Source organism: Coccinella septempunctata, chromosome 5 (genome assembly GCF_907165205.1).
Source record: "Coccinella septempunctata chromosome 5, icCocSept1.1, whole genome shotgun sequence".
In the NCBI taxonomy this organism is placed as follows: Eukaryota; Metazoa; Arthropoda; class Insecta; order Coleoptera; family Coccinellidae; genus Coccinella; species Coccinella septempunctata.
In genome coordinates this window covers 30,429,748-30,443,978 of record NC_058193.1, presented here as the reverse complement: position 1 = coordinate 30,443,978, position 14,231 = coordinate 30,429,748, and the positions used below count along the sequence as shown (strand labels likewise).

Sequence of the window (14,231 nt, the reverse complement as noted above, 5' to 3'; positions counted from 1 at the left end):
CAACGCCCCTGCACACAAATCTCATGTTGCCATGCAAAAATCGAGGTCTGCTTTGCAGAGCGAGAAGAAGCAGTTTTTTTTAAATGTCTAGAGACGTTGCAGGTTCGCTGTAATAAATGTATTCAATTTAGAGGAGAATAAGTTGAACAGTAAAAATTTCAATGTCAAAATAGACATTGAATTTTCGTTTGGTTCTATAGTAGGCTAAGAATTTTTTGATATATTATCCTCGTTTAAGGAATTTTTCTCTTTCCAATTATACCCGTTTCGGCCTCAGGATTCATCTTCACCTTTCCATTACCTCGTTACAAGACAGATCACGCACGACTCTGATTCCTGCTTAATAGTCTTTCAAAAAGCCTCCAGGGTAGATCGTCCATGAATCCGAAATGGACCCGAGCCGTGTCATGAAAAAAGCCAGAAATTTCCGGTATTGAACGTCTCAAATGATATATCGACGTCCTGTCGCGGGGTTTGTATTCGCATTTTTCATCGCTAGAAATTACATTTTCCCATTTTTCACCGGGCCCCTACGAATCCCTTCCGAACGCTTGAAAATTCATGGGACCGCCGCACCTACGCCCGTCATTTTTTCGCGGTAAAAGTGTTCGACATCATTTATCTCTTGTATTTTTTTTTTGCGCGGAAACGACGCGCGAGTGGAGTCTAATGACTGGAGAAGAGGATGGAGATTTTGTACGGTCCGGTGATGGATACAAATGATCCGGCGGGATGGAGGAAAGTTTGTATCCGCCCCGGATGGGAAGTCTTTATTTCGAAGATGAATACTTGGCCTCTAGTGCCGGTTGAGACAAAGGTTCGGAGGACTTTTTCCTCGCGGCGTTCGTTGTCAGCGCAGTCTTGGATCCGGAGATTTATATCCTGCAGATGTTCTGTTTTAATGGTGTTTTTGGATGCAATCTCTTACGCTGGTTTCCAACTGGGATATAACAAAAGTTATATGAAGGAAGTATTTTTTTCCAACGATTTCACTTCCTTCATTCGTGACTAGATCGTGACTTCCTCCGCAGAAAATATACTCGATGACATGGAAATTGCAACACACAGAAGGAGAAGGAAAGTATACTCTTCATCCTATTTGTTTTCCTCGAAAAGTGAAATGAGAATTCGTATCCATTCTTCCTTACATTAGAGGAAGAATTAATTGAAAACCTACTCAACAAAGAGTGAGCGTATGAAAGCCTGGAACTTCTAGAAAAAGAAGTAATACCAAGTAACTAGATGCCAGTCTCAACTTCGCTGGAAAATGACAACAGTTAAAAGAGTTTCATCGGTTTCTACCACTAAACTACATTATTCTGCTCAAGTTGAGAGAATGCCAAGCTGGAGACACTTTCACACTTCTGGTGTATGTTAGGGCATTGCAGCTCCTTGTTCTTTAGCATGCAGTTAGGGGCACACAGAGGAAAATTAAAGAAGTCGATAGAGAGGAGTACTTTCCACCTAGTTTTGTTGTCCTTAACCACAGGTGAATAGAAAATGTTCAACAGTTTCATCAGTGCTGCTGCACTTCAATACCGTAGGTTCGGGTGACTTGGGACGATTTTGAAATTCAACTTGTCATATTTCAAAAACGGTGACCTATTTTCATGTGAGAAAGAGGTTCAAATATGCTAAATGACTCAGACCATTGATTAGGATATATAATATATACCTACCATGCTTCCGAAATCGGATATAAATTTTGAAAAAAATTAAATATACTTGTCCCAAGTCGCCCACCGAGTTGGGAGACTTGTGGCACAAGTTGAAATCCATTGATTTAGTCTTGAAAAATTAGAATTTGTGATTACATAGTTGAAATTCGGTAAGGAAACTAAATGATAAAACCCTATTACAGCGAGAGTAAATGTATTGCAACTCAAATGTAAAAAAAAAACTAAACAAAACAAGGGAACTTTGATTTCTTTCATTCTTTGGTGTTTTCTTTGTGGAAATAACGTAAATGATAATATCCTTCGAAAAATCGACATATTTCCTGCTGCCAATGCGCCACTTGTATCTATTCGGCATTGTACCAAGTGACCCTATGAAACAACAAAATAAATGAATGAGATCCGTGTTGTCGTTTGATTTGTAAACGACCTTGTTTCATGACATATCTAATATCCCAATATCCCACGTATCTAGAAAAAAAAATTACACCTCCACAAAGTGAAACACATGTACAGGACACTAGAAAGTATAAGTGCCATAAAAAAACGCGCTTTTACTCTCCTGAATTTGTTAATTTTTCCTGTCAATCCAAACGCTCTGGCACGGCAAACTCAACAGGAAATAATTGTTAAACTGACCGAAAAGACGCTACACGATCTCATAAGTTTGTCCCTTCACTTATAAATGGTAAGAAACAAAGAAATCTGCAAGGAGGGTAATTGTGCCAAGTCACCCGAATCTACCGGTATCAAATTTATTAATGTCTAAGGAATATGTTGTTATATCTCGTCAGGATATTTCACTCTTTTGTGCTCCTGCACCAGAAGTGCAAGGAACAACCAAGTCGTTTTTTTCTCAAAATTTTATTGAGCAGTCAGTCAACGCACTAGTCACCAGAATCAGCTGCAACCTAACACTCCTCAACAGAATGAAAATAGATGAGAGTTCAAGTCAGCAGTATATTCCAGATCTGCCAGGTCTGTGCACAGACAAGGAGAGCCAATCTTGTTATACACTGCTCTGGCAGAAAGGCACAGGTCGTTGACTATTTCGTAGAGCAATGAATATCTCATCTCTCTGTCTCACGCATTCCTTGATTCAGTGAATTTCCAATAAATGTTTGTTGTCTTCCGCACTAGATGAAATAGGGATCAAGGTTTTCCAGCCGACTTCTCTTAAAAAACCATACCTAATGGAATGTATTTCATGAATACCGAGAGGCTAAAAACCCCACCCTACGAATGCGGTACTACCCCTGTTATTAATAGTCTACCAATGATCGAAATTACTGCTATAAAGAGCCACCGGGGAGAAGGGATGTATTTCCCCAGCGAAACTACCCCCTAAATCTACTTCTCACCACCCCCATCACTTCCTGTCATTACTTTCCGTGTCAAACAAACCGCCGAAACGAATAGGGTTTGAATAATGGCCGAATAAAACCGCCGAGATGTCGGAATCGTGCTAAACGTTACGTTGCTGTCGGCATCCGAGGGACTCTTTTCTTACTATCGAATTCGCCGAATTTTCTCCTTATTTATGGCGCAAGTTGCGTACAGTTGTACAATTCAATTAAATCTCTCTGCCCCAAGGCGATAATTCAACGCAAAGGGCGGAAGTCGGTCACGGAGAGAAGACCGCGCCATCTCTGGGGTCTTCGTGATATGACAGGGTGATGTCAAAAGAAAAAGTAATTCATTAATTACGCGGTCTCCTGGGAGGAGCAGAAAAGAGGGAGATATTCCTGGTGGGTAAGAAAAGGGGATTTCTTGGGTCATTTTGACCCACCCTGACAATGAAATGTTAGGTGAATTTGGTAGTTCTGTATCCAGGGCCGGCCTTAGGACCACTGGGCGAGAATGTTTTTGGATATTTCATATATCAAGAAATGAAATTGTACACTAGATATTTACATCAGAATTAGAAAAAATGCTGAATTTCCAAGATGAAAATCTAAACGAAGGGAGACAGGCTCTCGAAATTACTCGCCATAGAATCAGCGTGTTCGAAAACCTATATTTTCATACCAAAATTTCAAATATCTGGCCCTGTTTAGGAGAAAATAATTTTTTTTGTTTTTCCATTTTTCATTTTCGAGTTGGCTTCGAAGAGCTCTCTGGGGTGCAATTCTCTATTGAAGCATTAACTGTTTGGTTTTCTAGAATCTTCGGAACAAATTCTATGCACTTCATATCCTAGGATAGTAATAGAACATTCTGATTTTCAGACAGAGTAGCAAATAGGTCATTTTAGGGGGGTCTAACCCCTTGCTCATTTTTGACCCAAAAAATCGAGATTTTCGAAATCGAGTTTTTGTGCTAGGGTGGAAGCCTAGGCAACGCTGATTATATAACAGGAAATCCCAATTGGATCAGACGAATATAACAGCAGATATCGTAGATTGAAAATTGCAATTTTTGAAAAATGCCATTTCCGAGATGAAAATCTGAACGAAGGGTGACAGGCTCTCGAAATTACTCGCGATAAAATCAGCGTGTTCGAAAACCTATATTTTCATACCAAAATTCCAAATATCTGGCCTTGTTTAGGAGAAAATAATTTTTTTTGTTTTTCCACTTTTCATTTTCGAGTTGACTTCGAAGAGCTCTCTGGAGTGCAATTCTCTATTGAAGCATCAACTGTTTGGTTTTCTAGAATCTTCGGAACAAATTCTATGCACTCCATATCCTAGCATAGTAACAGAACATCCTGTTTTTCAGACAGAGTAGCAAATATGTCATTTTAGGGGGGGTCTAACCCCTTGCTCATTTTTGACCCAAAAAATCGAGATTTTCGAAATCGAGTTTTTGTACTAGGATGGTAGCCTAGGCAACGCTGACTACATAACCGGAAATCCCAATTGGATCAGACGAATATAACAGGAGATATCGTAGATTGAAAATTGCAATTTTTGAAAAATGCCATTTCCAAGATGAAAATCTAAACGAAGGGAGACAGGCTCTCGAAATTACTCGCAATAGAATCAGCGTGTTCGAAAACCTATATTTTCATACCAAACTTCCGGATATCTAACACTGTTTACCAGAAAATCAAATTCAAATTTTTCCATTTTTCAACCTTCAAGTTAGGTGGAATAACTAGCAAAAAAATCATAGTAGAATTAAAAGTAATACATACACTAAAAAAGCAATCCTTCTAGTGGGAAATCCCGACATTTCATCCACCCCGGCGCAGCCGTTCGATCTTTAGGAAGTTCTAACTGCACCCAACTTTTTGGGAATTTTTCGAAGTTCAACTTGCGAGTAATTTTCCTTCCAGGAGAATTATCGTAGAGCTAAATGTGATAAATATTCTGAAAGATCAACTCTTCTAGTAATAAATATCGAAATTTCATTGACCTCAGTGCAACCGTTGGATCTTGACGAATTCCTAATTGATGAATAGGCTACAGTAGGTATGATTCTTCTTCTGATACTACACAATATCGCTCTCAAATCTAATACTTGAGGACTTGATGGACCATAGTTTCGTTTGGATCTCAGAAAGCAATATCATAGTACATTCCTGATATCTAGGTAATTAATATATTTTACATGTTGAGGCGCACCCTAGAGTATTACGGGGTAAATACCCTACAGCTTGGAACATTACGAATTCAGCACAATTCTCTCAGCAGCCATACTAACAACCATTTCCGCCCAATGCCTAACCTGAATGCAATCTGTATCAACCTCCATCAATTTGCATATTAAACACTAGAACAATCGGCAAAGAAGTACACAATAAACAACGTTATCCTTTGTTAGTGCCCTTATAGGAAACCACGATCAAACGGATGACAATGATCGGCTTGCGTTGTTATTTTGGAGGCCGGCAATTCAACAAACGGCAATTCAGGAAGTGGATGCCTATTATCGGATTGAATTTTCGATTCACTTTCCAAAAATATAATATGTGTTAATACTTCGGTTCATATATTTCAGCCGTTATTACGAAATGCCAATTCTGCTATTGTATCAACAGTAAATGATGGTCCGTACACGTATCGACTAAAAAAGTTCTTATTTAGCCCGGGATCGAACTCAGTACCTTTCGATATACTAAGCAGACGCTTCAACCACCAAGCCACCGACGCTAAACTAAAACGCTCTCGGACCTTTCCTCGAAGAGTTCCACGGTGTCGAAATTGAATTGAAAAGTGTTTTCATTGCAAGAAGAGAATGTTAAAGATGGTACTGAATGAAAAAATCTATTCCTGCAGCTCATATTTTCTCCAATTGCAGCTTCTGTTATTTCCCTAAAGGATGCCTGGTGATACAAATCCCTCATCTTCGTTCGCCATTTCCGGAATCACAGACGGTCACACCGAAATCGCGAGATCAATATTTGCAATACTACCCCACGTCAAATCCACCCCGTATCGGCCATCGAAGCACGGCCTGCTGCCGCAACGGTATCGATCTGACCTGGGAGCACGGGAAGTACGAACAAATAGAAAGTACACATCAGATAGCATTCCGATTCCGACGGTGGAAAGACGCAATATTTGTCGAAATAATATTTGTGTCATTCCGCAACGCGCGACGATACCTACGTTTCCGGTCACGTGGACTCAGAAAGGGTGTATTTGACGAATACACACCCCCGTCCTATCGCTTCACGCTCGAGATGGGCGGTTATCGGAAATAGGACGTCGTGAATCCGAAATTTTCACATCTGGACAAATGCAATTTTTTTCATCGGACTTTATGAAAGTCTCGTGGGCATCACCATTGTGAAGTGAGGGTAGATCATCCGTGAAGACCACAGTCAATCAATAGAACTGCTCCGCTTTGAATTCATAACATATCATACTGATTTTAGCCTTATAGAAAGGAAAAGTAGAGAAACAATGCGAGTTCTAGACCAAATGTGGTAACATCACTCCTTTCAGGATATGTCATCCACGTTGTTGAGCATGCGCTTTTCGGTAGGACAAAGGAGATCGTTTATATGAATCAGAAAAAGCGACCAAACTGATTCCTAAGGAGAACCTCGACGTGAATTCGAATCAAATACTACTATCAATATACTTATATCTTCGTAAATCTGCTCACCTCTTAACCCTTTTAAATACAGGTACTTGATAATGGCTGGATACTCCTATTTTTCGATTTTCACAATTTCGGTGGGCATCTTCATTCTTTCAATTCATTGCGTAACTCTGGTTCACTTTTTTGACCTCAAACTTCATACTGACAGTTCGTTGCTATGGTAACGCAATATTTTTTATGCGTGGAACTGGTTTGGGCTAACTAGATATCAATACGTCCTCGTATATGTTGTGAAATATTTGTGAAAATGCAAAAATTATCATCTATTCAGTGCGTTGAATTTTAAACTCTAGAGTACCTACTCAGAATTTTACTGCAAAAAATGCGACTCAACTAGTGTATTAGCAAATGCGCCAAACGCAGATGAGGAAATCTGCAACAGAATAAATGATTTCGCTTTTTCCATTTCGAGATGAAACTTCCCAGATGGAAAATATCATCACAGTTACATATCTGAAATTGAGCGATGACCTAATAAAGGAAGCGTTGGTGCAATCTTCTATCTCAGGGCCACCAACCCCCATAACCTTCTGGAAATGACTCGGAGTTATATTCGAAATTAAAGTCGAATAAGAGACGTAGACGAAGTGGTGCAGTATTAATGTATAATGAGCAGGAATTTTTTGAGCCTTGGATGGATCAGGAGAGAAATGAAATCCCTTGCTTCAGACTGTGGTGGAGGAAGGAGATTGCGCAAAACCTGAATGATTAATGACCCATCACGTGAATTGAGTAGTTGTTTCTGAAACACTTACACAGCTTTCGATTTGTACCGATTGAAGTTCCTCAGAAGAGCTTTTTAGTTTTTCCATCAAGTGACTCGATATAACAGGAGAGCTGTTTTATCTAGGCAGTCATGGTATTTTATCGTTCATATTTTGGAGTTGAGTAGAATATTTCAAATATGAACTCAACATAACAACACTTTCAGTATACTGTGGTGTGTGGTGAATAAATACATTGCTAGTTTTGAAAAAACATCAATAACGGAAAACTAATAAAGTCAGGGTAAACCTACTACTTGGTTGGTACTTCATGAGCTTGTCCTAAGTATTCTTTCAACATGAAAATATCTTGTACCTTGTATAATTATCGAAAAGAATACTAATTTTTCCCTTTTGTTCATATTTTGCTTCATTACCCAGAAATTAAAATCAGAATCATTTCGTTGCATGTAACAAAAAGAAAACACAAAGTTTCGAAGTACTGAATTCAGGAATATCCCGACTATAAGTAAAATCAAGAAAGAATAACGTCGTGACTCTCAGAAGAAAGTTGGATCGGAAGACTCAAACGGAGGGCAATGGAAATATTCTGCTCTGTTCAAGAGTTCGTTTTGTTTTAATTCCATTATACGCCAACGAGAAAACGATCAATAGATGACTTGCAGCCGGTTAATTCATTTTCAAAGGCAGCGGATCCAAAAAAAAAAAAAAATGGTGCTCTTTTATATACGAACGTTCTGTTTGAAGTTAACTGGATGGAAGTGGTATTGACACAGAAATTTATGACGCTTTGAAGTCGAACAGAAAAGAGTTTGCTCTTCAATTAGCGGCTCAGTCAGCGGTGTAATGAATGTAGATGGATGGTATCAATTATATCGTTATGTTTTGGGATCTGAGATGATGGAGAACTAGGGGAGAAAATTGGGTAATGATGAATGGGCGATATGATAATGAATTTTTTGGTGTTTCATAGCGATTTTTATTCCTTTTCATTGTTCTCAATGCACAATTCGACAGAAAAATTGTTCTATTACATAATTTTTGTTTTGTCCTTACATATCTACGAATAACTAGAAGCAGATTGAATTAAACGCGCGAAATTACACCTTCATAGGAACAATTTCAAACCCAAAAAATATATTTACTAATTATAAGGAAGAGTCAATAACTACTGGGAATTCACGAAGACAAACACGATCTCCAAATGCTAAATGTTATCACTTTCAAATTCGAATGATTCAAAATAAAAACCCCCATAACGAACGCTGAGTTGTCATATATTAGGTACACAATTTTCCTTCGGTTAATTTTTTTTCAATGATTTCACTGTCCTCTCATTTCAACCCCAATGAAAATTATCTTTTAACGCACACACCGTTCGCCGCTCAACATCGTTAAATATCATCAGGACTAAATGAATTCGGAATTAATACAGCAAAAAGCACTCCGGTACCATCCGCTCTAACCTTGTGATATATACATTTCAGAAACCGGAAGTGTGAAAATAGGACATTCATATCGATCCTGGAATGGAATCAGTTTTCGATTCTTATCGGGTATAAATGGAATGGCTTTTTGCAGTTAGTGGTTTGATGAACTCATCAGTTTCTATTAAAATGCGCTTTTGCCGCTAATGAATATAAAATATGGGCGTTTGGAAGTGCAACGTTGAGTTGTGCTGGAAACTGTATAAATCCATCCACAGAACGACGATGTGACATTACTTTTGTAATTCGTTTTCCATATGATTGTAAATGATACATTTCAGTTCAGAACAGGCACAATGCACTTCACTCAAAGTTGCTCAATATCACTCTAGTTCAACTAATGATGATTTCAATAGAGATGACAAATGATGTGATAAATGCGGCGATATTACAGAGGATGAATTTAGTTTTACGAGAAAAACTGTAGGCGCGAACGACGATGAAATCATTATTATTGTTATGATTGACAGGCGAAGAATTCCTTTTTCTGCCCGCACGGTGTCGCCAGCGACTGGGCAAAAACGCCTGACAAACTCGTGTCAGGCAACCCTTCACGATCGGATAGCTAGATTTTATGAGTAATATGGGTAAGTGGGTTGAATGTTAGTATTCATTATAATCAAGATTGGATAGTGAAAGCTATACGGATAGCACTACTTCAGAGCTGAAGGAATTTGCAAATATGGCGACCCAATTGAGGCCATCAAACGTATGTGAAGTCGACGAAAAAATGTATTTCAAACATTGTGTGGAAAATAAATTAGATAATATTCAACAATCGAGATTATTTCTGTCAGAAATTTTTCACTCGATCAAACTGCTCTGTTCTCAAGCATTTGCTGCTTTACGTTGATTTCTGATGGAATAACTTCAGATAGGAATGCGAGTACTCTTGGTTGTAACCCAGAATATACGATAACAAAAATTAAACGCTGTCCCATTCATTAAAACACGGATTTACGCGATAAACGTGACAAATTGCACGATGATAAGTGACAATCCCATAAAACGAGGTTTGCGACAGTTTATGGGGACATCCCTCATAAAAATCGAATTTATAAATTTGGGTGCGTATCCAAGAAGGGGAAACTTAGGCTAGTGAATTACCCCATTCATCTTGGAAGGCGCTGAACGGAATACTGGGGATTTTACTTTGCATAAAACGAAAGGGGGATAGGTAGCTCTTGGGGCTTCTGCTGTAATCATGAATAATTCCTTGATTGGACTATGCAGTGTCGGATCATGAAAAGAATTGTAAGGGAGCTTGTGAGGATTTTCGATACAGCGATATTCAAATGCTAGGTTTCTGTATTTGAAGTGAACTGATTATCGTTTGGGTTTAATTTGTACTATTGAAAAAAATAAGTGAGTTTATACAGTTTGAAAGATGCTCTGATCTATATCTGGTAAAAAACTTCACAACTCAAGGTAAGACTTCTTAGCAGAGTAATTCGAAATCTTTTCAGATTGATAGGAATAGGAACTGCATATTAATAATTCTTAGTAGTATCTCCCTTTTTGAATGAAATTTGTGTGTGTGTGTGTGTGTATGAGGTAGCAACTGGCTGAGTTAAACTAACTGATAATCCTTTCAGCCAGTTCCGGGATTGAATACTGGTTTTTTTTACTGTCTTTCTTCTAATAGTTTTTGTGTTGAGAGTCGGATTGTAGATGAGAGAAGAACTTTTCCAACAAAAAAATATTTGAGCTGCGCTAATCAATTTGTTATTGCCATATCTGAATTATGAATGTAAGGAGCACAAACTGAAACAACACGTACTTCAACTGCTCAGAAAATCAATTTTTTTTTCGAAAAACTGTCATATTTTGAGGGAAAACGTATATTGATAGAGTTTGATTTGAATTCAAGTCGAGGTTCCTCTCAGGTATCAGTTTTGTCAATCGATCTCCTTTGTCCTACCGAAAAGCACATCTTCAACAACGTGGATGACATATCCTTCCTTATCTTATCGAATCAAGGTCAACTAGCATGCCTGAGAGGAGTTATGTTACCACATTTGGTCTAGAACTCTCGTTGTCTCCCTATTTTCCTCTCTATAAGGCTAAAATCTGTATGAATTGTTTCAAATACAAATCGGAGCAGTTCTATTGATTAACTGTGGTCTTCACGGATGATCTACCCTCACTATACGAGGATATATTGATATCTTGTTAGCCTAAACCAGTTCCATACATAAAAAAAATATTGCGTTACCATAGCAACGAACAATAACTCATTAGAAGTGTCAGTGTGAAGTTTGAGGTCAAAAAAGTAAACCAGAGTTACGCAATGAATTAAAAGAAAGGAGAAGTCCACCGAAATTGTGAAAATCGAAAAATTGGTGTATCGTGCCATCATCAAGTACCTGTATTGAAAAGGGTTAAGAGGTAAGCAGATTTACGAAGATATGCTTAATACCCTTAGTGATCAATGTCCTTCGTATGCGACAGTGAAAAATTACACTGCAAGCTTCAAAAGAGGTAAATTTTCAATTGAAGATGATCGGGAAGGCCAATTTCTGTGTCAGTCCCCGAAAATATCGATGCAGTTCATGACATGATTTTATCAGACCGTCGAATTGGACTAAGATGGATTTCTGAAGCACTGAATATTTCATACGAACACGTTCATAAAATAGTTCACGTCAGTTTGGACTTGACAAAAATTGCTGCAAAATGGATCCCCAAATGTTTGAATGTTGACCAAAAGCGTGCAAGGGTAAAAGCATCGCGTTCGATCTGTGCTCGATTTGAAAACGATGTAGACTTCTTAAACCGAATTATTCCTATGGAGAGACTTGGGTATATTTCTACGATCCAGAATCAAAGCAACAATCGATGGAATGGCGACACTCTGGTTCTCCAAGACCTAAGAAGTATCGTGCTCAAAAATCTGCTGGAAAAGTTCTTGCTTCAGTTTTCTGGGATTGTCATGATTGATTTTTTTGGATAAGGGTAGAACAATAGCCGGAGATTACTATTCGACATTACTGACCACTCTACGGGAAGAAATTAAAGAGAAAAGAAGCGGAAAGCTATACAAAGGTGTTTTGTTTTTGCAGGACAACGCCCCTGCACAGAAATCTCATGTTGCCATGCAAAAAATTCGTGATTTAGGGTTTGAATTACTACAAGACCCCCCTGATTCACCAGATTTGGCTCCATCCGACTATCATCTCTCTCCTTAACTGAAAAAAAGTTTAAAAGGTCGTAAATTTTCTCCCAACTAGGAGGTAATAAAAGCTGTGGAGGTCTGGTTAGCAGAGCAAGAAGAAACATTTTTTTTAAAGGTCTAGAGACGTTGCAGGTTCGCTGTAATAAATGTATCCAATTAAGAGGAGAATATGGTGAGTAATAAAATATTTTGACATTGAAATTTAGTTGGGTGCTAGAGTAGGCTAAGAATTTTTCAATATATCCTCGTAGTATTTAGTATTATCAAACTATATACTGATAACAGACTGATAATTCTGTTGAAATGTTGTCACCAATAAAGTCATAAAAATTCCACACAGATTTTTGGTTGGAAGCGACAATATTCCCTATAAATCAAACATTTTGGCTTTGTTTCAGGCAACGGCTGAATCTTGGCCAGTTTTTCCCATAAATTGGACGCTATCTAAATAACCCAATTTGTTCCCTATAACTAATAATTTATATATCTAGCGGAATCAATACCTGAATTTTCCCCTTGTGGCGTACCTAATGTGTTTGGCACAGGCCTTCATTCAATTTTAAGCGCGGCTTTTAGTCCGCACTAGAGTGCATCCGCTGGTATTATAACCGTGAACAAAAGGTAGTTAGCAACACCGATACAGGGTTGCGTTGGATTGTGATATCGGATCAGCGCAGCGTAGCGTAGAGAGGCAATAATCATCTACATTTATAACAATTTTTCCAGTTTCTATCATTAGTTTCGATATTCATCATGAAATGGTCCCTAGTACTTAAGTCATATGTGAGATCGACAAAAAAATGTAATATGCCCTGAGGAAAAAACTGTCTCTATGGTTTCGCCTACTTGCTAGCCTCGGCTGTGCCTCTGCCTAAATTTACAGACTCGACCGTTGATGAAAACCTGATTATTTCATTGCTTCCTGGGCCATCGGATTGCATTCATTAATAAATATGAAACTCTCATTCGATTAAGATAAAAAACATAATGTTTTTTGTTCCATTTATGTGAAAAATGCAATTTCAGTTATATGAATTTTCCATGGTTTGTCCTTTCCTTGCCGCTATACCCACTATCTGGGATTGAATGCGTTTTTTAGGAGGAAAGAAGGCAGCAGCAGCGCCACTGAATTCATGTCTGAATCGCAATTTCAGTGATTGCTTCAAGTTCATGACAAATAGCTGTTTTCATGTCTGAAATCTCATTGCGGTCTTTTTGCGTGACTCCACATAGCTACGCTCCACATTGTGTGAAAATTAACTTCGACTAAGTAATTGATTTATATTCGAGCATGAACTTCATACTTCCTCTATTATGGTCCCCCACGAACGACCCATATTTATTGGTCGTGCTCCATATAGAACGATCAAGAGTCGGAACAAAACCCATCAACGTTTTTGCAACCTAGAAAATTGTGTCTGCTGATATTTATTTTCGTTTAAGACCTTTTTCTGATCGTCCATCAGGAAATAGAAAGTGGGAGCTTTTTATCCCAACTGGAATTGCTGAAGATACTTCGACTTAAGAGGCAGAAGTCTCTTTTCGATATCAACGATCTTGTAGGAAATATTGAACAGATATCAAAGCTTTTTTGCAGTGGCTACCCAATGTTGGTTGTATGGCCACCCTCCAGACCGGAAAATTGACTCATATCGAACTCGTAATTGGAGGAGAAAGAAAAAGAGGATGTTCTTCTTATAAGGAGCACTGAATTTCCTGAGGACCAACACCTTTTAAACACTCAATTTATTGTGGCTGGTCTGTAATGAACATATTCTGGGGTATTTATCGGAAACCGTTCTTAAGAATGTTGTCATTTGCATTGATCTTCCTACTCAACCTTGTAGATAGTTTGAGGCAAGATGAGTAGTGTGCAAGAAAAAAATAATACTCAATATTTCAGCCAGTTACAGACTGTTGAAAGCTAACATCCAGACCTTCTACTGCTACCAGTGTGCTCATATGAGACCTGTTGCAACCAGTCATCAGTAGCCTCAGCAGGACTCCTTGTTTTTATGTGAAATTTATCTGAATAGTTATAGCAGCATATATAATAATGTTCTCATTGCTTCTCTCGAACCAAGGCCCTTAAAGGGTTCAAAAAATGCACCTT

General features: G+C 38.3%; 1 protein-coding gene across 2 annotated transcripts in view; it reads left to right on the top strand.

Moving 5' to 3' along the window:
• Positions 1 to 14,231, top strand: part of LOC123314162 (lachesin-like) — a 251,270-nt gene that overhangs the window by 202,467 nt on the left and 34,572 nt on the right. The window lies entirely within an intron of this gene.